This window comes from Macrotis lagotis, chromosome 1 (genome assembly GCF_037893015.1).
Source record: "Macrotis lagotis isolate mMagLag1 chromosome 1, bilby.v1.9.chrom.fasta, whole genome shotgun sequence".
Taxonomy (NCBI): domain Eukaryota; kingdom Metazoa; phylum Chordata; class Mammalia; order Peramelemorphia; family Peramelidae; genus Macrotis; species Macrotis lagotis.
Window position 1 is genome coordinate 458457732 of NC_133658.1, and position 23702 is coordinate 458481433.

The following is a 23702-nucleotide window of genomic DNA, read 5'->3' on the forward strand; positions in this document are numbered from 1 at the left end:
GTATCTCCCCCCTTCCCCTTTTTTGTGGAAAGTTAATCATAGATCAAAAGAAGGTGGTTGGTTACAAGTTGAGAATTATCTGTATTGTTTCCTAAAGAAACTTCAAAATTCCTTAGTAAGACAATTATTATTGGTTTTAAACTTTCTGTACAGGCAGTGTTGCTATTTTTTCATGATATGTGAAGGTGGACTTTGGATAAAAGCAGGAAAGGCACTCTTGTACTTGTGCTGGTATTCTGCTTAATTTAATGAACCCCTTTAGGAATCATCTGTGACAAGTTTTAAGCTAGGTGACTCCATGGCTCTTTTTTCTTTCACAATTTCAGTCTCCCCATCCTTATCTCATACTTGCCTCCTGTGTTCAGGGCCCTACCAGCCTCAGAGTACTGCCACTTGGCTCCTGAATCCTCAAGCTGCCCCCTTTCTCCAGACTGCAACTTTCTGCCGCCTTCTGCCTTAATAATTTTTTACTTCTTGACCTCAAAGTACTCATCTGACTCCAGGCCCCTCCTGTTCTCATCCCCCCCCCCCCCAGCCTTCCTTCTGTTTACTACTCTGGACTCAGACTGTCCTGGTTCCTTGCTGGGACATGATTAGAAAAGAAGCCATCCCTAAAACCAAGATGATCCCTAGCTCAGATATGAGATGCACAGTCTTTGTCCAGATAGCAAGTTTAAAAGAAAGCAACTATTGTTTCACTAAGGGATGTTGAAATCTCTTTAGGAAAAGATGCAAATTGCTAGCTTCTCAGTTCAATTTTGGTTCTAGATCCAGAGGACCAATGAAGGAAATCCCTGGTTGGAAGAATATGAGCTAACTGTATGAGGGAGAGGAGTGTGCGAATGGTTAGAAGAGGCTGGAAATACTGCCTCTCCAGTTTCAAGCTGGGAAGATGAATATTACTACTAAAAACATCCTTTACATTATTGCTATAGTATAATGCAAGTCAGGGAGCAATTGGGAACAAAGGGTAGGCAGACAAAGTACTCTAGGAAGATTTGAGGAGTGTAGAAGAGTATGTGTGGAATGGCAGGATAGATTAAATGAACAAAACTGTAAAGAGGAGGATTCAGAAAGGTTGGGGAAAGAGTGGATTTTCAGCCACAGAAAGATTCCTTGAGATTTCAGGGAGTTGAGAAAGTATTGTGACTAAAGGGAAATGCTAATGTGGAAGTTTAGGGAGTAATGTGGAAGAAAGCTGAAAAGAAGTTGGAAGCAGATAGATTTATGGAGGGCCTTAAAAGTCCCATTATGCTTGTTATTCTGGAGGCAATATGAGCTCTTGAAGGCTTAAAGGAGGATGATCATGATACCTGTGTAATGGATAGATTAGAATAGGGGTTGGGAGGGACTGGAGGCAGGAAATGCTATTTTAGTGTAAGCGGTAGAGCAAGAACTTTGTTGTCATTCAGTTGTTTCAGTCAAGGCCAACTTTTGGTGATTCCACTTGGGGTTTTCTTGGAAAAGATACTGGAGTGATTTGCCATTTCCTTCTCCAGCTCATTTTATAGATGAGGAAACAGACAAATAGGGTTAAATGATGTGCATGTAAATGTCTGAGACCAGAATTGAACTCGGGAAGATGAATCTTCTTTTTAGGCTTGGAATCCTATCCACTGAGCCACCTTCACACAGTCAGAGGTAGGAACTAGGGTAGTGCTATTATAAATAGAAGGAAGTGAATTGATGGAAGTCGACGTGACAGGCTTAGGCAATTTATTGTATCCAAGAGGTGATGGAGAAAGTAGAGCCAAAGGATGACTGTGATGTGAATCTTGGTGACTGAGGGTAATGGTAGCATCAAAAAATAAAATAAAAAAAAACTGGGAAACATGGGAAACTAGGAGATGGGGGTTTAGGGGAGATGAATCATTTTGAGACATTTCAATTTGAGTTGCTGGAGGGACATCCAGAGTGATCTATTCAGTAGGCTCCTGGAGATAAAGAGTTCAGTTAAGCATAGAAAATTCAAGGTGAATTCAAGATTGAGAATGGGTATATTAGGGGCAGCTAGGTGGCATAGTGGAGAAAGTACTGGTCCTGTAGTCAGGAGGACCTGAGTTCAAATGCATCCTTAGACACTTAATAATTGCTTAGCTGTGTGACCTTGGGCAGGTCACTTAAAAAACTCCATTGCCTTAAGTAAAAATAAAGAATAAATATATTAATCTGAGAATCTTCTGCTTACAAGTGATAATTTAACCCAGGGAAACAGATGATATCACCAAAGGAGAGAATATAAGGAAGGGAAAAAAAGATTTGCACAGTGAAGGACATTCACACTTAGAACAGAGGAAGATGGATCTCACCCTGCAAAGATTTAAATGTATGCACACAGAGTTGTGTAATGGAAATGAAAGGAGAACATAAAAAGTACAGTGTTTAATAGTGTAGAAAATAAGGATTTAATGACTACAAGATCTTTGGCAACCTTTGAGAGCAGATTCAATAGAATAGCAGATTGTCAAGGGCTTCAGTGAGTCTGATAATAATTTGTATCTTCCAGGGCTATATATCCAGGGGGTTACAGAAAACCTCTTAAAACTTTGTGACCCATTGCTGATAATTTATGTGGGTATGAATGAGACTCTTTTCGTCATTGCTTTTGATCAAAGGCAGTCTTCAAAAGAGAAGCAATTTAAATAAGTGAATTGGTTAAGAAATTGAAAAGAAAATTTTGGACAGAGACAGCAAGATGAATAGAGCACTAGCCCTGGAGTCAAGAAGTCCTGAGTTCAAATTCAGCCTTAGATAATAGCCATGTGATCAAATTCAGCCTTAGGTAATAGCCATGTAAAGTCATATAATTTCTGCCTGAGTTTCCTGAACTGTGAAATAGGGATAATAGCATCTATCCCCTAAGATTTTTGTGAAGACCAGATGATTTCTAGGTTCCAGAACAGCAGCTGATTTTTAAAAAAGTATTTTCTATGAGGCTTAAAAATCTAATAAAAAATCTTTGTCTGAAAAGGAAGCTTCCCCAAGCATATCTTTCTATCAGGATGCTATTAAAGTGGTATGTAAATTTATAATGCATGTACTAAATAACATGCATTGCAACATATACAATTAAAAATTAGAAATCTAAAGAGGATGAGATAAAGAGGAAATAGGATTTGATCCTAAACTTAATAAGTGAGTCACTCAGGTTTAAGAAGGGAAGTAACTTGTGCCTTATGAAAATCACTGGTAGATTGAAGAGAGAAGAAATTAGGACAGCCAGCAGGCTATTATGTCCAGGAGAAAGATAAGTGCTTGAACTAAAGTGTAACTTAGTTGAATACATAATGAAAGAGGGCTAGACTTTTAAAGTAACTGAACATGCTGATTAAGGGAGAGGGTGAAGTTGAAAACAAGGTGATGAATCTGATTTTAAGGAATCAAAAGGAGGCTAAAGATCATAGGATGTAAATCATCTGGGTGAAGATCACTGGAGGGAGGGAAAAAATATAATAGGATCTGGGACAGAACCCTGGGGAACAGAGATGACCTGGACAATGATACAGCAAAGCTAGGAAGGAGCAATTAGGCAGGAAGAAAAGTAAGAGAGAACTATGTCACAAAAACCCAGAGTGAAAGGAAATATCAAGGAGAAGAGGGTGGTCAGGAGTGTCAAAACCTTCAGACAGGTCAAGAAAGTTGAAGAGTTCATTAGATTTGGCAATCCCCTCATCTTACCCATTGAGGATATTTTGTTTCTTAAATAGAATCAAATGGGGAAATGTGAGAAATGAATATTTTTAATGTTTAATAAGTAATTATTGTATTAGGACCAAGGTTTTTCCCCTTGTTTCCTCATCCTAAAATCTACTAGTATGGGAAATCTCACGTAAATATCCAGGCCAAGATCTAAATAGGCAGTAAAAGAAATTACAAAATTTTGGCTAATTGGTATATATTCCTGCTCATTGTGTTTGCTCAGCCAGATCCTGGAAAAATGTTGATTTTCCTTACTATCAAGACAGGCAAAATGGAAATTGATGTCTCTTTGACCAAGATTTAAGTGACTTAAAGCTTGGATCCCAAGATAGCTCACTTCCCATTTAGTTAATCAATCAGAGATGATTAGGTGTCCCTCAGATCTCTTCAAAGGGCATATAAACTGTGATACCTCCCCAAGCCTGCCTGCTATTAGTGGTCTTTGGTCGAAGAGGGATGACCAACTGACCATCCTTTTATTAATAACCTGCTGACCTTAACAAAATTATTTGGAGGAAAAAATTTGACAGTTAAGGGATTATTGGTAACCGGAGAGAGCAGTTTCAGTTAAGTGATGACATTGGAAGCCAGACTGCACAGTTAAAAAAAAAGTGAATGAGAGGAAAGGAAATTGCATCATCAATTGCAGACAACTTTTCAAGAGGTTTAAACATAAGAGAGAAGAGGTACAGGATGATTGCAACAAAGGATGGACCAGTTGAGGGGTTTTTAAGGATGTTAAAGAGATGGGCATATTTGGGAGAGATTAAAGATAGAGTAGGGGTAATGGATGCAGTGAATGGAGAAGACAGGATGAAATAGGATTACTTGGACATGCAGAGGGGTTAGTCTTGTCAAGAAGAGTCATTTAAGACAGGAGAAAAGTACAAGAAGGCATTTTAGTAATTTGAGATGAGGAGGGAGCTGTAGGCAAAGGGCATCAATATATTTCAGTGAAATATGGGTCAAGATTTTCAGCTGGAAGGAAGAACTGTGGGGGATTTGAGGAGGGGTGAAAAAGTGAAAAAAACCACTTTGTTGAGTGTAGTTTGTGAGTCAATTAGGGAGATATAAAAGGCATGTGTGGTGTATTCTTTTTTGCAGGCTATTTGTAGGCAAGGATCAGAGCTGGAAGTGAGATTTAATTTAATCTCATTTATTTTCATTGTTCAAAAACTAAGAAGTTGTAGGAATTAGAGGGGGAATGAAAGAAAGCTAAGTATTCAGTGGCAAATCAGGTGGAAGATGCCTGTATTAGGCCTCATTGATTTAATGAATGGTTGGGTTAGATAATCACTCACTCACTGACTCATTCATTTATTCACTCACCTAAATTCACTTTCAGTATAAATTAGTTCAAGATTGTGCTGGAACCAGCTAACCAGAGATCCAATTTTTAAATTTCCATGTAAGCATTTATATCTCAGAAATCTGTAAGTGCTACATATTAGGGCTTGGTTTATTTCTTTGTTGATTGCTAAATTTAAGAAAGTGATTGATAAAACGTTAACCATACGAATTGAACGTTTGGAATATCTTTTTGGAAAGTTAGTTGTTACCCACATTCTCCTGGCTCAGCTCCTGGATGTCATGCCAAAGCTGAATGCATTAACTTGGGCGAGCTCAGGATTTACTGATGCCAGGTACACTACTTTCTATATAATATAAGGGCTTTTTTGTTTGACTGATTTAAGAACAGTCCCTAGATCTACTTTAGTTTATATGTGAGCCAGTTTATGGAATTTCTTTTTTAAAAAATTTTTTATTTATTTTCACATTACAATAGTCTTGTAAAAGTAAGCATAATCCCTCCTCCCCACCCCCATAAAATGGAAAAACATCAGGAGAAATAAAGTGAGAGAAAAAAAAGTGTTACTTCATTCTGTGTTCAGACACCATTGGCTCTGTCTCTAGGATGGGTCACATTCTTTTTTCCTAAGTCCATCAGAGAAGTTGCTTCAACATTTTTTCCCAAAGTTGCTATTGTTAACTATATTTCCCTCCCTTCAGTTCCTTCCCAATCCCATTTATTATCTTCTCTCTTTCATCCTGGCCCTCTTCAAAAGTGTGTTGTATCTGACTACTCTCTTCCATCATCCTCTCTCTCTTCTATCACCTGAACTCTCCTCCCCTCCCCCTGTTATCTTTCTCCCATCCCTTTCCTCTCTTATATCTTCTAGGGTAAGATAGATTTCTATACTCAACTGAGTGTGTATGCTATTTCCTCTTTGAGCCACTTCTGATGAGAACGAAGGCTCACTCATTTCCTCTCCCCTTCACCCCTTCCACTCCATTTTAACAGCTTTTCTTGATTCTTTTATATGAAATATCTTAGTCCATTCTTCCTCTTGTTTCCCCTTTTCCCAGTACATTCCTTTTCCATCCATTGACTCCATCTTTATAATATATTATACCTTTATATTCAGTTCCTTACTGTGCCTTATTGACATGCTCTTTCTAACTTCTCTAATAAATGAAGAGGTTCATATGAGTTCTCACTATCTTCTTCCCTTGCAGGAATTAAATCCCTCACAACTTGCCCTTCTCTTCTACCCTCTCTATACTTCATCTGAGTCCTGTTCAGCTCTGATCGTTTCAACAGGAAAGTTTAAAAGTCCCTTATTTCATTGAATGTATATCTTTTTCCCCTGAAAGAGGATATTCAGTTTTGTTGGGTCGTTGATTCTTGGTTGCAATCCAAGCTCTTTTGCCTTCTGGAATATCATGTTCCAAGCCCTATGAGCCCATAATGTAGATGCTGCTAAATCCTGTATAATCCTGACTATAGTGCCACAATAATTGAATTGTTTCTTTCCTGCTACTTGTAATATTTTCTCTTTGACTTTGAGGCAGTTCTGGAATTTGGCTGTAATGTTCCTGAGAGTTTTTATTTTGGAATCTCAGGAGGTGATTTGTGGAGTCCCTCAGTTTCTGTTTTACCCTCTGTTTCTAGGATATCATGACAATTTTCCTGGAGAATTTTTTTTTTAGGATTTTGCAAGACAAATGGGTTAAGTGGCTTGCCCAAAGCCATACAGCTAGGTAATTATTAAGTGTCTGAGGCCAGATTTGAACCCAGGTACTCCTGACTCCAGGGCCGGTGCTCTATCCACTGTGCCACCTAGCCGCCCCGAGAATTTTTTTTTAAATGAAGTCTAGGCTATTTTCCTGGTCATGACTTTCATGTTGACCAATAATTTTAAAATTATCTCTCCTGGATCTGTTTTCCAGGCCACTTGTTTTTCCAGTGAGATAGTTCACATTTTCTTTCAGTTTTTCATTCTTTTGGTTTTGTTTTATTGTTTCTTGATTTCTCACAACAACGTCATCAGCTTCCCTTAGCTCCATTCTACATTTGAAGGAATTATTTTCTTAGAGAGCTTTCTTATCTCCTTTTCCATCTGGCCAGTTTGGCTTTTTAAAGGTATTCTTCTCCTTATTGACCTTCTGGACTGCCTTTTCATTTGACCTAAACTAATTTTTGACATGTTATTTTCTTCAGTATTTTTGTATCTCCTTCACCAAGCTGCTGACTTGGTTTTCATGATTTTCCTGCAGTGTTCTCATTTCTCTAATCAGTTTTTCCTCTAACTCCTTTACTTGTCTTTTAAAGTTTTTTTTTTTGAGCTCTTCTATAGCCTGAGATCCATTCCTATTTTTCTTGGAGGCTTGGGATACAAGCCTTTGTCATCTTCTGAGTATATGTTTTGATCCTCTATAAGATCAAAGTAATTTTCTGTGGTCAGATTCTTTTTCTTCTGTTGTTTGCTCATTTCCCTAGCCTATGACCTGATTTTAATGTACTTCAAAGCTTTTTTTTTTTTTTAGGTTTTTGTAAGGCAAATGGGGTTAAGTGGCTTGCCCAAGCCCACACAGCTAGGTAATTATTAAGTGTCTGAGACCAGATTTGAACCCAGGTACTCCTGACTCCAGGGCCGGTGCTTTATTCACTGCGCCACCTAGCCGCCCCACTTCCAAAGCTTTTGAAGGTACCTCAATTCCTTCAGGATCTTATGAGAGACTGACTCCTCTCTGCCTGTGCTCTGGTCTATGGATGACCACAGGCCCTCCCCTTTGTTCTGAAGCCATGAGGAGGGTCCCTACTCCACTATGGCTGTATGGGGTCCCAGACTGCAACCTGGATCTGAGTGTGGGCAAAGCAGCAGAGTACTGCCCCAGGGAGAACAGAGAGACCTCTGCAGTCTCTCCTCACCTCCTTATCATCTGTGGGTTGAGTGTCCTGGAAGCAGCTTCTGGGTGGCTGTGCACGCTTCCCAAGAAGGGGTTGCTGAGGCCTACACTGACCTGGGCTCCTAGCTCACTCTGGTACAGCAGAGTTTTCCTGCTGATCTTCCCAAGTTCTTCTTGACTATCCTTGCACTAAGACGTTTGGAAACCACTTCTGCTGCCACAGACCCAGGCACCCCCAGGGATCCAGGCGTCCCATGTGCTGTTCCTAGAAGGCTGGAGCTAGTTTACCTGGGCTTCACTGCAGTTCTTTCCAACCCTGGTGGAATAGATCTTTGCGTGAATATTCCAAGTTGTTTAGGGCCAGGAAATTGTTTTGCTCACTCTTTCTGTGGATTCTACCACTCTAGAATTTGGTTGGAGTCATAATTTTAAGGTAATTGGAGTGTTCTGGGGAAGAGCTTGTGGGAATTCCTGCCTCCACACTGCCATCTTGGCTCTGCCCCACCTATAGAATTTCTTAATTGATTTTCTTAATCCTAATCCTTGACCTTTCTGCAGCATTTTATACAACTGACATCTTCTGGTTACTCTCCTCTAGGTTTTCATGACCCTTCTCTCTCTCTCTCTCTGGTTCTCCTCTTCTTTGCTCTATATTAGTCTTTTTTGCTTGTTCTTCATCTTGATAACCAAGAGTATCTTCCAAGCCTCTGCTCTGGAGTCTCTTCTCTTTTTCCTTTATGTTACATCATTTGGTGATTGCAACACCTCACATGAATTCAATTATTATTTCCATGCAGATGCTTCCCAGTTGTTTATAAACCATTTGTTTATTGTATATAGCTATGTTCTTTTCTGTACTGCAGTCCTACATTGTTTTCAATTGGATATCCCATCTTAATTTTATCTTAATTTAATGCATCTCAAACTCAGTATGTACAAACTCTTCCTAGCTATAAAGGGCATTGCCATCATCCCAGGCCCCTGGGGTTTACAGCCTCAGTGATATCTTTGACTTCTCAAACTTAACCATGCATTCAATGTTTCCAAATCTTGTCATCTCTACTTTTATAACATCTTTCATATATGCCCTCTTTTCTCTATCATAGCTCTCTTTCAGGACCTCCTTACCTCTCATCTTCATTATTCCAATGAATTTCTGCTTGATCTTCCAGCCTCAAATCTCATTCCTCTCCATTTCCATCTTCACTCACTTACCAAGTGATTTCCCTAAAATTTAGTCTGCCCTCTCACTTTCCTAATCAGTGACTCTCTATTGACTCCTGGATCAAATATAAAATTCCCTGGCATTCAGAGTTCTTCATAATCTTCATACCCTTTCCTTACCTTTCCAGTGTTTTACACTTTATTCACCTTCATGCACTCTATAATCTTACTCATTGTTTCTCTCTTACAAAACTTCATTGTAGGGGACAGCTAGGTGGTGCAGTGGATAGAGCACCAGCCCCAAAGTTAGGAGGGCCTAAGTTCAAATTTGACCTCAGACACTTAATACTTTCTAGCTGTGTGACTTTGGGGAAGTCACTCAGCCTCACTGCCCAACAACAGACTCCATTGTCTATTGCTGTCTCTTTGTAGTAGTAAACCTCCATATTTGGAATGCTTTGCCAACTTGCCTTTGTCATTTAGTTTCTCTGGCTTCCTTTAAGATATTTTTTTTTAGGGTTTTTTTTTTTTTTGGTAAGGCAAATGGGGTTAAGTGGCTTGCCCAAGGCCACACAGCTAGGTAATTAGTAACTGTCTGAGATCAGATTTGAACTCAGGTACTCCTGACTCCAGGGCCGGTGCTTCATCCACTGTGCCACCTAGCTGCCCCCCTTTAAGATATTTCAAATCCCAACTTTTGCTGTCTCTTAAACTCCTATGGCTTTCCCTTTGAGATTACCTTCCATTAGAAGGTGAATTCTTTGAAGTTAGGGGCTGTTTTTGCTTTTTTTGTAAATGGAACACAGAACTTAATAAATACTATTTGACTGATTGATTGACTTTTAAAATCTTGGAGGTATAACATTGCTTGGGGTGGAGGGAAGGAAAACAAGCATTCTTTTTTTTTTCTTTGAAAATTCCACATCTGACTGTGCTAATGAATATTGTGAAACACTGTTTTTGTTTCCTCTCTTTAGGAAGGAAGAAGGAACTTTTCTCCCTACTTCCCTACCTCAGTAAGCAAGTCCCAGATTCATTTTGGGAGAAAGCACAGTTGCTCACCAACAGCAAGTCTTCTAACCTCTCATAGGTGTTCCTTATCCTCCGAACTACCTTACTAACATATTTCAGGTCTTCCCTATGTGTTTTAGAGGAAATTTTTAATTACTTTTCCATAGTAATAGCACAATATACAGGAGAGTTCTGTGGAGAGTGACCATGTGAAAAAAAGTTGAATAGGTAATGTACTAATAACATCAGATGAATGAACTTTAAAAATTTTTCTTGATGATTTCTGTTCCATGATGAATTTTAGAACTAGCTATCTGCCACAACATTAGAAGGAGATTTCATTTATAATTAGTTTTCAAAACATCAAAATCATTATTGTGGATTGACTTTTTAATTACCAGATTTATTGTTTTGTTAAATGATTTATTCTGAGAGCTCCTTGTCCTTGAATTTTTTTTATCTTGATTAAATTAAAATGGCTAGGCTGTGAAAATTCATTGTTTTATCTGCCATGTACTAAATTAAACTGGGTTTAATCTGTCAATTTATATTTCGCTCAAGAGATAGGCAGAAATGCATAGCTTCCTTGTGTAGTAGTAGTGGTGTAGTGGTGGTGTAAGGTGGGAAGCAAAGTCTTTCAACCACTTCTATTTGGTCTTTCAACCTACCACTGATGCATTACTAGATGGATTAACTGCTATTATTATCTTTCTTTGCTTTGAAAAATTGTAGCAAAATATTATTTATTGATCTCTGGACCGGAGATAGAACTCTGGCAAACTACCTCAGTGTAAAATACATCTTTCTTTCTCCTTTTTAGTGGATTCATCCACTACATTTCTACATTTCCATTAAATATACACATACACACATACCTGTAGTTAACATGGTTTTTTTTAGGTTTGGTTTTTTTTTTTTGCAAGGCAAATGGGGTTAAGTGGCTTGCCCAAGGCCACACAGCTAGGTAATTATTAAGTGTCTGAGACTGGATTTGAACCCAGGTACTCCTGACTCCAGGGCCGGTGCTCTATCTACTGCACCACCTAGCTGCTCCAGTTACCATGTTTTTAAAGACAATGTAAGTATTGTTGTTTGTCCTTCATTCTTGAAGAGGACCAATGACAACAGGAAGATTTCCCCATGCCCATGCGAAAGGGCTTCAGCATCCCATGAGAGAACCCACTAGGAGAAAGGAGATAGAAATGCACTACCATGGGTGCTATAGTTTGAGGGAATTTCAAAAGCATAGTATTGGTCCATTATGGTTTTTATATCCCCAGCTGCCCTGTATAGTAATTAATTAAGAACTGTTCATGGGGGGCGGCTAGGTGGGATGGTGGATAGAGCACCGGCCCTGGAGTCAGGAGTACCTGGGTTCAAATCCAGTCTCAGACACTTAACAATTACCTAGCTGTGTGGCCTTGGGCAAGCCACTTAACCCCATTTGCCTTGCAAAAACCTAAAAAAAAAATCCCAAACTGTTCATGGGATTGAATTGGTTTGGGAAAAACTTTCCATGTTCTAGTCTTATATTCCCAATTAGACAGTAAGTACTTTAGATCTAGTTTTGGAGTTGGAAGGGATCTTAGTATTTTTTTTTTTGGCAATAAACTTCTATTTGGTCTTTCAGCTTTAGATCTTAGCCTTTGAATCCATCTTCCATTCAGTTGTTGAAATGATTTTTCTAAAGTGTAATCTGACCTATCTAGGTCAGAAAACCTAGACCAACCTCCTCATTTTATAGATGAGAAAACGGGTTCAAGGAGATGTGTGAGCACATTGGAGGAGTTGAAGCCAAGTCCTCTACTCTAGGACAGATACTTCACCATACCATGTTGCTTTCCCACTGTAAGACTCTGACTAATTTCTATGTTTTCCATACAGTAATTTGCATGTGTGTCTAGTATGAGTTAAAATTGGATAGAGTTATGGTTCTGCAGTTAGGAGGACCTAAGTTCAAATCCAGCCTCAGGCAAATAATTGCTTAGCTGTGTGCCTTGGGCAAAGTCACTTAACCTCCCCCTTGCCTTAAATAAGTAAAATATTAAAAAAAATTTAAAAATTATCAGCACCTTCATGATTTAGATTGGAGAGTGAACAATGCATTGGATAGAAGTCTACAAAGGACGAGAGGATTTAGAGCTAAAAGGGACCTTCGAAAGAATCAAGTTCATATAGTTAGTGAACATTAAGCATCAGAGATATCTGAAGCCAAATATTCTATTCCAAGGCAAATACTCCTTACAAACTACATATAAAGGGGAACTTTATCATTGATATTCAGTTATTTCAGTTGTTTCTGACTCTTTGTGAATTCATTTGGGGGTTTTTTGTGGCAAAGATTTTGATTGGTTTGTCATTTCCTGCTTCAGTTTATTTTACAGATGAATGAACTGAGGCAAATACGGTTAAGTGACTTGCCCAGAATCACACAGCTAAGTGTGTGAGGCCTAATTTAAACTTTATTTAGAAGAGTCTTCCTGATTCCAGGCCTGGCACTTTATCCACTGAGCTACCTAGATGCCCCACTCATCTTACACACAGGAAAATTATGCTCCAAAACAGTAAAATGACAGGTCATTATAATAGTAACTCTTTGAAATCAAATCCTAAATACACTCTGGGGCAACTAGGTGATGCAGGTGTCCTGGAATCAGGAAGACTCATCTTCCTGAATTCAATCAGATTTGTTAGCTTAACCCTGTTTACTTCAGTTTCCTCATCAATAAAATGAGCTGGAGAAGGAAATGACAAATCACTTCAGTATCTTTGCCAAGAAATCCCAAATGGGATCAGGAAGAGTAGGATACATCCGAAAAATTACTGAACAGTAATGACAAAAACCCCACTGTAAGAGTTCTAGTTTCAACTCTGCTACTTACTTGCTCTGTGGCTTCTCTTCTTTGATCCTCAGTTTTTCTCCCTCTGAAAAATAAAATGGTAGGTTTAGCTGATCTTTAAAGTAAACAAATGTGACTTCTGAGGTCATAGTTTCAATTTTAGTTTTTATTACCATGTATTTTCCAGGAGGGGGCAGTATGATTACACTCTTAAGTCTAGCCTACAACTGACAGATTACTCCTCCCCTCTGTGCTGAATGTTGAAAAGTCTCAAAATCCAGATTTGCTGATGTCAGACAGAATCACCTAAATCAGAGAAAAGAAGCCTGTTTTCTTTAGCAATTTATTTTCGTTAGTATTTCTAAGCAGGCTGAGTAGGTCAGAAATGAACAGACCAAAAAGAAAAAAATAGACAACACATTGTAGAATATGTTGCCCAGAAGTTCTGTGTTCTCAGAGGGTCATGGAGCTAGAAGAATCTTTGATCTGTTTTGTTTATTGTTTGATTTCATTGAGGAGAAAACTGAAGCTAAGAAAAGGGAAGTCACTTGCCCAAGGCTGCATGATAGGCTAGTGGCAGTTCCAGAACTAGAATTCAACTATAATGACACCTAACCTAGGGCACTTTTAGGATGGACATGTCACTATGCTGCCTTGTCTGCCTCCCTTTAAATATCTTTAAACATTTTCCCTGCTTCCTTAGGCCCAAATGGCCCTATACTGAGATTTCATAAAGGAGAAAACTGCAAATCAGAAAAGGGAAGTGACTTACCCAGGTTTGGAAGATTAGGGGCAGTTCCAGGACTCAGAATTCAGTTATTAGGACACTTGGTCCCCAGACCTTGTGTATGTGAAGCAAGAGTATAACCCCTAGTTATGGGGGAATGCTTTTTATTTTTTTTGCTAGGCAATGGGTTAAGTGGCTTGCCCAAGGCCACACAGCTAGGTAATTATTAAGTGTCTGAGGCCAGATTTGAACTCAGGTACTCCTGATTCCAGGGCTGGTGCTCTATCCACTGTGCCATGTAGCCGCCCATCCACTGGGCCACCTAGCCACCTGGGAATGCTTTTGAAACCACTGTTCTCAGTATACATTCTTAGGAAATACCTTTTCTAAAGGCTAATGGTGTTCAGACCAGAGTAATTGTGCAGTTCAGAGGAGATAATGAATGTAAGACATTTTGCAAATCTTAAAGCACTATATCAATAATAATAATAACACCATTATTCTTACTATTCTTTTTCAACAATTATCAGCCCTTTGGCTTTGTGATGTCTCTATTCCCTGAATTTTCTATTGCATTCTTGCTATACTCAAGAAATGTTTAATGAGTTAATATAAGAGTGTGCTGGCAAATATTTAACAACCACACTCTACAGTAAAAAAAAAATGGCCTGTTGTTGTGAGTGGGATTTGGGGCAGTAGTCCCTAATGTGTGCGCTTAGTTTGTGATCTCTAAATATTCCCACTTTGTCCTCTGAGAGTGAAAGTATTTGTGGGAGAATATACCCCATGTTTATGGGATGAATGCTCAGTGGTGACTTCTTTACTATGTTAATTCATGAAATGTTTTTTGTTTGAATTAATTCTACTTTCTGGATAATTAGAGAAAAAGCAAATATTGGTAGAATTTTGTGACTTATGGTTTTAAGACAATATGAACTCACAGAATATCTTCACTATGTACTGGCTGTTATATCTTCACTATGCACTGGCTGTTCTGGGGTACTTGTGTGAGAGAAGAGATACCTTGGTACTATATTAGAATAACTTAGTAGCCAGAAGAGTTAAAAACTTCTGGCCAAACTCCAAGAGGCCTTCAGTCCTCTCTTTTCTTTTTTCTCCTCTCTAATATTCCATACAATTTGAAATAGCAGCATTTTAATTTTTTCTTTTTTTGATTAAAGATATTATTTGAGTTTTACAATTTTCACCCTGATCTTACGTCTCCCCCCCCCCCAGAAAGCAATCTGTCAGTCTTTACTTTTTTTCCATGTTGTACATTGATCCAAATTGAGTGTGATGAGAGAGAAATCATATCCTTAAGGAAGACACAAGAAGTCTAAGAGGTAACAAGATCAGACAATAAGATATATGTTTTTTCCCCTAAATTAAAGGGAATAGTCCTTGAACTTTGTTCAAACTCCATGGCTCTTTATCTGAATACAGCTAGCACTCTCCTTTTCAGATAGCCCAAAATTGTTCCTGATTGTTGCACTGATGGAATGAGTGAGTCCCTCAAGGTTGAACATCACTCCCATGTTGCTGTTAGGGTGTACAGTGTTTTTCTGGTTCTGCTCATCTCACTCAGCATCAGTTGATGCAAATCCCTCCAGGCTTCCCTGAATTCCCGTCCCTCCTGGTTTCTAATAGAACAATAGTGTTCCATGACATACATATACCAGTTTGCTAAGCCATTCCCCAATTGAAGGACATTTACTGGATTTCCAATTCTTTGTCACCACAAATAGGGCTGCTATAAATATTTTAGTACAAGTGATGTTTTTACCCTTTTTTCATCATCTCTTTAGGGTATAGACCCAGTAGTGGTATTACTGGGTCATTTTTTGTTGCCTTTTGGGTGTAGTTCCAAATTTCTCTACAGAAAGGTTGAATGAGTTCACAGCTCCACCAACAGTGTAATAGTGTCCCAGATTTCCCACAAGAATACCAACAATTATCATTATCCTTTCTGGTCATATTGGCCATTCTGAGAGGTGTGAGATGGTACCTCAAAGAAATGTTAATTTGCATTTCTCTAATAATGATTTAGAGCAATTTTTCTTATGGCTATGGATTGCTTTGCTGTGAATTGCCTTTGCATATCCTTTGACCATTTGTCATTTGGGGAATGGCTTTTTGTTTTAAAAATATGACTCAGTTCTCTGTATATTTTAGAAATGAGTCCTTTGTCAGAAACATTAGTTGTAAAGATTGTTTCCCAATTTACTACATTTCTTTTGATCTTGGTTAAAGTGGTTTTATCTGTGCAAAAGCTTGTTAATTTATTGTAATAGAAATCATCTAGTTGGTTTTTGGTGATGTTTTCCAACTCTTCCTTACTCATAAACTGCTCCCCTTTCCATAGATCTGACAGGTAAACTAGTCCTTCATCTTCTAATTTGCTTAAAGTATTGTTTTTTATGTCTAAGTCCTGTAACCATTTGGATCTTATCTTGGTAAAGGGTGTGAGGTGTTGGTCTAATCTTAGTTTCTTCCATACTAACTTCCAATTATCCCAGCAGTTTTTATCAGAGGGAGTTTTTATCCCAATAGCTGGAGTCTTTGGGTTTATCAAACATCAGATTACTATAATCGTCTCCTGCTTTTCCACCTAGTCTATTTCACTGGTCCACCACTTTTCTTAGCCCATACTAAACAGTTTTGATGACTGATGCTTTATAATAAAATTTTAGATGAGGTAGGGCTAAGCCCCCTTTTTTTGCACTTTTTTTATTAAGTTCCTGGAAATTCTTGACTTTTTATTTCTCCATATGAATTTATTTACAATTTTTCTAACTCATTAAAGTAAGTTTTTAGAATTTTGATTGGTAGGTAGTTTTTGACAGGTAGTTTTAGTTTTGGTAGAATTGTCATTTTTATTATATTAGCTCTCCCTATCCATGAGCAGTTGATATATGCCTAGTTATTTAAATCTGATTTAATTTGTGTGGGAAGTGTTTTATAATTGTTTTCAAAAAAGTTTCTGAGTCTTTCTTGGCAAATAGACTCCCAGGTATTTTATATTGTCTGAGGTTACTTTGAATGGGTTTTCTCTTTCTAGCTCTTCTGCTGTATCTTTTTTTTTTTTTGCTTTTTCAGCATCTATTGATATGATCACATAATTTCTGATAGGTTTGTTATTGATATAATTGAGTATACTAACAGTTTTCCTAATATTGAACCAACCCTGCATTTCTGGGATAAATCCTACTTGATCATAATGTATTATCCTAGGGATAACTTGTTGTAATCATTTTGCTAAGATTTTATTTAAGATCTTTGCATCTATATTCATCAGGGAGATAGGTCTATAATTTTCTTTCTCTGTTGTAACTCTTCCTGGTTTAGGTAACAGCACCATATTGGTTACATAGAAAGAGTTAGACAGAGTTCTATCTTTCTCCATTTTACCAAAGAGTTTATATAGTATTGGAACCAATTGTTCCTTAAATGTTTGGTAGAATTCATTTGTGAATCCATCAGGCCCTGGAGATTTTTTCTTAGGGAGTTCAATGATGGCTTGTTGAATTTCTTTTTTCTGAGATAGGGTTGTTTAGGTATTTAAACTCCTCTTTATTTAACCTGGGCAATTTATATTTTTGTAACTACTCATCCATTTCACTTAGATTATTAAATTTATTGGCATAGAGTTGGGTGAAATAGTTTGAATTATTACTTTAATTTCCTCCTCATTGGTGTTGAGTTCACCTTTTTCATTTATGATACTAGCAATTTGATTTTCTTCTTTCTTTTTTTTAAATCAAATTGACCAGTGGTTTATCAATTTTATTGGTTTTTTTCATAATACCAACTTTTGGTTTTATTTATTAATTCAATAGTTTTTTTGCTTTCGCTTTTATTGATTTCTCCTTTAACTTTTGAATTTCTAATTTGGTATTTAATTGGGGATTTTTGATTTGTTCTTTCTCTAATATTTTTAGTTGCATGTTGCATGTTTAGTTCATTGATTTCCTCTTTCTCCAATTTATTCATGTAAGCATTTAGAGACATAATATATCCCCTGAGAGTTGCTTTGAATGAATCCCATAAGTTTTGGTATTTTGTTTCATTATTATCATTATCTAGGATAAAATGGTTAATTCTTTCTATAATTTGTTTTTTGGTCCACTCATTTTTTTAAAATGAGTTTATTCAGTTTCCAATTTTTTCTGGGTCTATATTTCCTTGGCCCAATATTGAATATGCCTTTTATTGCATTGTGATCTGAGAAAGATGTATTCACTATTTCTGCCTTTCTGCAGTTGATTATTAGGTTTTTATGTCCTAGTACATGGTCAATTTTTGTATAAGTTCCATGTACTGCAGAGAAAAAGGTATATTCCCTTCTATCCTTCTATCCCCGTTCAGTTTCCTCCATAAGTCTACCATATCTAATTTTTCTAACAATCTATTTACCTCCCTATTTTCTTTCTTGCTTGTTTTATGATTCGATTTATCTAGATCTGATAGTGGGATGTTGAGATCTCCCATTAGTAGAGTTTTGCTGTCTATGTCTTCCTGTAGTTCTTTCAGCTTCTCCTCTAAGAATTTGGGTGCTGTCCCACTGGGTGCATATATATTCAGTATTGAAATGACTTTATTGTCTATGGTACCTTTTAGGTGGATAAAGTTTCCTTCCTTATCTGTTTTAATGCTATCTTTTTTTGCTCCTGCTTTGTCTGAGATAAGGATTGTTACCCCTGCTTTTTTTACTTCAGCTGAAGCAAAATATATTTTGCTCCAACCTTTTACCTTTACTCAATATGTATCTCTCTGCTTCAGATGAGTTTCTTGTAAGCAGCGTATTGTAGGATTCTGATTTTTAATCCACTCTGCTATTTGCTTATGTTTTAAGGGAGAGTTCATCCCATTCACATTCAAAGTTATGATTACTAATTCTTTATTGCCCTCCATGCTATCTTCCCTCTCTTTGTATTTCCCCCCTTTCCTCCCCTTTATTCCCCAGTATTTTGTTTCTGAATACCACCCCTTGCAGTGTGTTTGCTCTCCTATATCACACCCTCCTGTTTCTTTCCCCTTTCCCTTTTTCCCTTTTCCCTTCCCTTCCTTATGTTATTTCCCCTTTCCCCCCCACTCCTCTTCCCTTTCTCCATCCCCCTCCCCCTTTTCCCTTTTAATACTTGAAAGGTTAAATGTTTTATAAGTTAACTGAGTATGTATAGGTTGACTTTAAGCCCAGTCTGATGAGAAGAAGATTCAGGTGTTTCTCATCTGCTCCTTTCTTCCCCTCTATTACCATAGGGTTTTTGTACCTCTCAGTGTAATGAGATTTAGCCCATTCAATCCCCTCCATCCTCCCATCTCTTTCCTGTCCCCCTTTTTAAGGAGGCAGTGTTTTTTAGATAATTCTATCTGTCATAGAAAATTCTGAGTGTCTGTCTCTTCTAGTTCAGTATATTCTATTGAATAGAGTCAAAATTCCTGAGAGTTGTTAGAGTCTTTCTCCCAAGTTACATCTCTTTAGATGGCAGTCTCATGAATAGGTCATGAATGTACTGCATTTCTGGCTAGGTATATTCTCTCTGTTAGAGTTACAATTCTCAAGATTTATGAGAATCTTTTCCCCCATTCTGGGATATAGCCAGTTTCAATTTACCTGATAGCATTTTTTCCCCTTTTACTGCCCCCTTGTTTTTTTGGGGTTTTTTTTTTTGCCTTTTCATGTGTCTCTTGAACCTCCTGTTTGATGTCCAAATTTTCTGTTTAGCTCTGGTCTTTTCATCAGAAATTTTTGGAATTCTTCCATTTCTTTAAATGTCCATCTTTTTCCCTGAAAGAAAAGGCTCAGCTTTGCGGGAAAGTAGATTCTTGACTGCATTCCAAATTCCCTTGCTCTTCGAAATATCTCATTCCAGGCCCTCTGATCCCTTAATGTTGATGCAGCCAGGTCCTACATGATCCTTACTGTGTCTCCTTGATATTTAAATGGTTTCTTTCTGGCTCCTAGCAGGATTTTCTCTTTTATTGGATAGTTCTGGAATTTGGCCACAACATTCCTTGGTGTTTTCATTTTAGGATCTTTTTCTGGTGGGGTTTGATGTACTCTTTCAACAACTACTTTGCCCTCTGATTCCATGATATCAGGGCAGTTTTCCATCACTAGATCCTGTAATATTAAGTCAAGGTTTTTTTCCTCTTCAATGATTTGAGTAAGTCCTATAATTTTCAGGTTGCCCCTTCTCGATCAATTTTCGAGGTCGGTGGTTTTGTTGATGAGGTATTTTACATTTTATTTTATTTTTTTCTATTTTTTTATTTTGTTTAACTGACTCTTGCTGTCTCATGGAGTCATTAGATTCTGTAGACTCCATTCTTTTTTTTTAGAGAGGAGTTTTCTTCATTAACCTTTTGGAACTCCTTTTCTAATTGGTCGATTCTATTTTTGAAAGAGCTTTCTATTTGACCAATTGAAGTTTTGAGAGAATCATTTTCTTTTTGTATTTGCCCAATTGATGATCTGAGAGAATGATTCTCATTTTGTATTTGTCCAATTGATGATCTGAGAGATTTATTCTCCTTTTGTATTTCTCCAATTGTACTTTCTAAGGTTTTGTTTTCTTGTTGCAAGTATTAATTGTCTCCCCCCAAATTTTCCAGTTGATTTTTGAACTCCTTTCTTATTTCTTCAAGGAAGTCTTTCTGTGCTGAAGACCAGATTATATTGTCCTCAGAGGTTTCAGCTCTTTCTGAATTAGGGTCTTTCCCTTCCAACAATTTTTCTATGGATCCTCCTTTCCTCTGACCCTTCTTCATTTTGTTAACACCTTGAGTTGGGGAGGGGTTGGTTCACAGAGGCTTAGGATAGCTAAAGGCTTTATTCACTGAGTGCAGTTTGTCTGGCTGGCCAGTAGGAGCTGTTGGTTGCTTTCTCTGGAGTGTCTGTGACCTTGATGGAGGCCTTCTCCCTTTGCTTGAAGGGGGGAGTTGGAGCTATTGAATTCTTTTGCCTTCAATCAATGGTGGGCTTTACCCTGGCCTGTGATCATTCCTCAGCTGGGCTGGTTCTTCTGCTCACACACCTGGGCCTGAGGCAGAAGTAGTTTGCTTTTGTTTATTCTGGGAAGAAGTCTGAACTGTAATGGGACTCTTTAGTTCCTCAGTCCAGAGGGGCCCAAGGATGGTGTCCCCAGCTCTCCTCCTCTGGAACTCTGCCCCCAGCCCTGTCCACAAGCTCCCGGGGGACAGCACCAACACCAGAGCCTCTGCTCCCTAGTTGACTCAAGCCCCTGCCATCTAGCCCCACCGCTGATCCAGCATGTCCAGCTCTCCAGCAGTCAGACTCCCTGATCCAATTCAGCTCTTAATCTGGCTGATCTGGGGCTGATCCTCCCTCTGAGCCCAGACTCACCTGCTGGTACTCAGCCTGATGTAGATGTTCTTTCTCCTGGCTTTTCTCTCTGGGTTTTGTGGGTTGGATTTCTTTTAAGAGGTTTGTTTCATGTGATAGATGGAAAAGATCAGGAGACTTTAGAACTGTGCCTGTCTTCTCTCTGCCATCTTGGCTGGAAGCCCTAGTTATCGGTTAGATGTTTTTTAAGTTAACTAAGTATGTGTCAGTTGACTTTAAGCCAAGTCTGATGAGAAGAAGATTCAGGTGTTTCTCATCTCCTCCCTTCTTCCCCTCTATTACCATAGGTATTTTTTTTTACCTCTTAGTGTAATGAGATTTACCCCATTCAATCCCCTCCCTCCTTCCATCTCCTTCCTGTCCACCTTTTTTTTAAAGGGGAGGTAGTGTTTTTTAGAACATTCTATCTGAGTCATAGAAAATTGTGAGTATCTGTCTCTTCTAGCTAAGTACATTCTATCTAATAGAGTTAAAATTCTTGAGAGTATTAGAGTCTTTCTCCCAAGTGGGGTTAAAGCCAGTTACATCCCATTAGATAGCAGTCTCATGGAGAGGTCATGAATGTCCATCATTTCTGGCTAGGTACATTCTCTCTGTTAGAGTTACAATTCTCAAGATTTATGAGAATCTTTTTCCCCATGCTGGGATATAGCCAGTTTCAACTTATTGGATAGCAGTTATTTTTTCTTTTACTTCCCACCCCCTTTATTTTTTTTACCTTTTCATGTGTCTCTTAAACCTCCTGTTTGATGTCCAAATTCTCTATTTAGCTTTCGTCTTTTCATCAGGATTTTTGGAATTCTTCCATTTCTTTAAACGTCCATCTTTTTTCCTGGAAGAAAAGGCTCAGCTTTGTGGGATAGTGGATTCTTGGCTGCATTCCAAGCTCCCTTGCTCTTTTAAATATCTCCTTCCAGGCCCTTCCATTGCCTAATATTGATACAGCCAAGTCCTGCATAATCCTTACCGTGGCTCCTTGATATTTAAATTGTTTCTTTCTGGCTACTTGCAGGATTTTCTCTTATATGATAGTTCTGGAATTTGGCCACAACATTCCTTGATGTTTTCATTTTAGGATGTTTTTCTGGAGGGGATCGATGTATTCTTTCAATAACTACTTTGCCCTCTGATTCCATGATATCAGGGCAGTTTTCCATCACTAGATCCTGTAATATTAAGTCCAGGATTTTTTTTTTCTCTTCACTGTTTTCAGGAAGTCATATAATTTTTAGGTTGCCCCTGCTCAACCTATCCTTGAGGTCAGTGGTTTTACTGATGAGGTATTTTACATTTTCTTCTATTTTTTCTATTTTTTGGTTTTGTTTAACTGGCTCTTGCTGTCTTATGGAGTCATTAGTTTCTGCAGACTCCATTCTTTTTTTTTAGAGAGGAGTTTTCTTCATTAACCTTTTGGAACTCCTTTTCTAATTGGTCAATTCTACTTTTGAAAGAACTTTCCATTTGCTCAATTGAGGTTTTGAGAGAATTATTTTCTTTTTGTATTTTTGTCCAGTTGATGATCTGAGAGATTTATTCTTATTTTGTATTTATCCAGTTGTACATTCTAAGGATTTGTTTTTTTGTTGCAAGGTTTTAATTGTCTCTCTCAAATTTTCCACTTCATATTTAAACTCCTTTTAATTTCTTCAAGGAAGTCTTTCTGTGCTGAAGACCAGATCATATTCTCCTCAGAGGTTCTAGGTCTTTCTGAGTTAGGGTCTTTTCCTTCCAAGAATTTTTCTATGGACCCACCTTTCCACTGACCCCTCTTCATTTTGCTAAGACCTTGAGTTGGGGGGGGCTGGTTCACAGGGGCTTGGGATCACTAGAGGCTTTACTCACTGACTGCAATTTCTCTGGCTGGCCAGTAGGAGGTGCTGCTTGCTTTCTCTGGAGTGTCTGTGACTTGGATTGAGGCCTTCTCCGTTAGCTTGAAGGGAGGAGTTGGAGCTAATGAATCCTTTAGCCTTCCATCAATGGTGGACTTTGCCCTGGGGTGAGGTCATTCCTCTCCCTATTGTCAACTGGGCTGGTTCTTCTGCTTAAGCACCTGTGCCTGAGCCAGAAGTAGTCTACTATTGTTTGCTTTGGGAAGAGGCCTCAGCAGTAATGGAGGCTTGGACTCAAAGTTCCTCAGACGAGAGGAGCCCAGGGATGGTGTCCACAGCTCTCCTGCACTAGAACTCTGCCCCCAGCCTTGTTGGCACACTCTAGAAGGTCAGCGCGCCTCTGCTTCCTAGTTGACTCAAGTCTCTGCTGTCCAGCCCCACTGCAGATCCAGCTGGTCCGGCTCTCTGGCCCCCACACTCCCTGGCTCCAATTCAGCTGCCTGTCTGGCTAATCTGGGGCTGATCCACCCTCCTAGCCCAGACTCACCCTTCCAAATTCGTACAATGCCACTGAGGGAGACAAATCCTGAGGTAGATGTTCTGTCTCCTGGCTTTTCTTTCTGGTTTTTGTGGGTCATATTTCTGTTAAGAGGTTTGTTTCATATGATAGATGGGGAAAGATCAGGAGACTTTAGAACTGCCTGTCTTCTCTCCATCATCTTGGCCAGAAGTCCATTTTAATTTTTTAAAAGGGAAGCGTAGCATATTTTCTCCTTAAATACTTTCTTGGGTTATCTGGTACAGTAATGAAGTAGGGAACCTCTGATATGGAGAGATGTTACACTTTTTTTGAAACTATTTTGTACTGTGTGTGT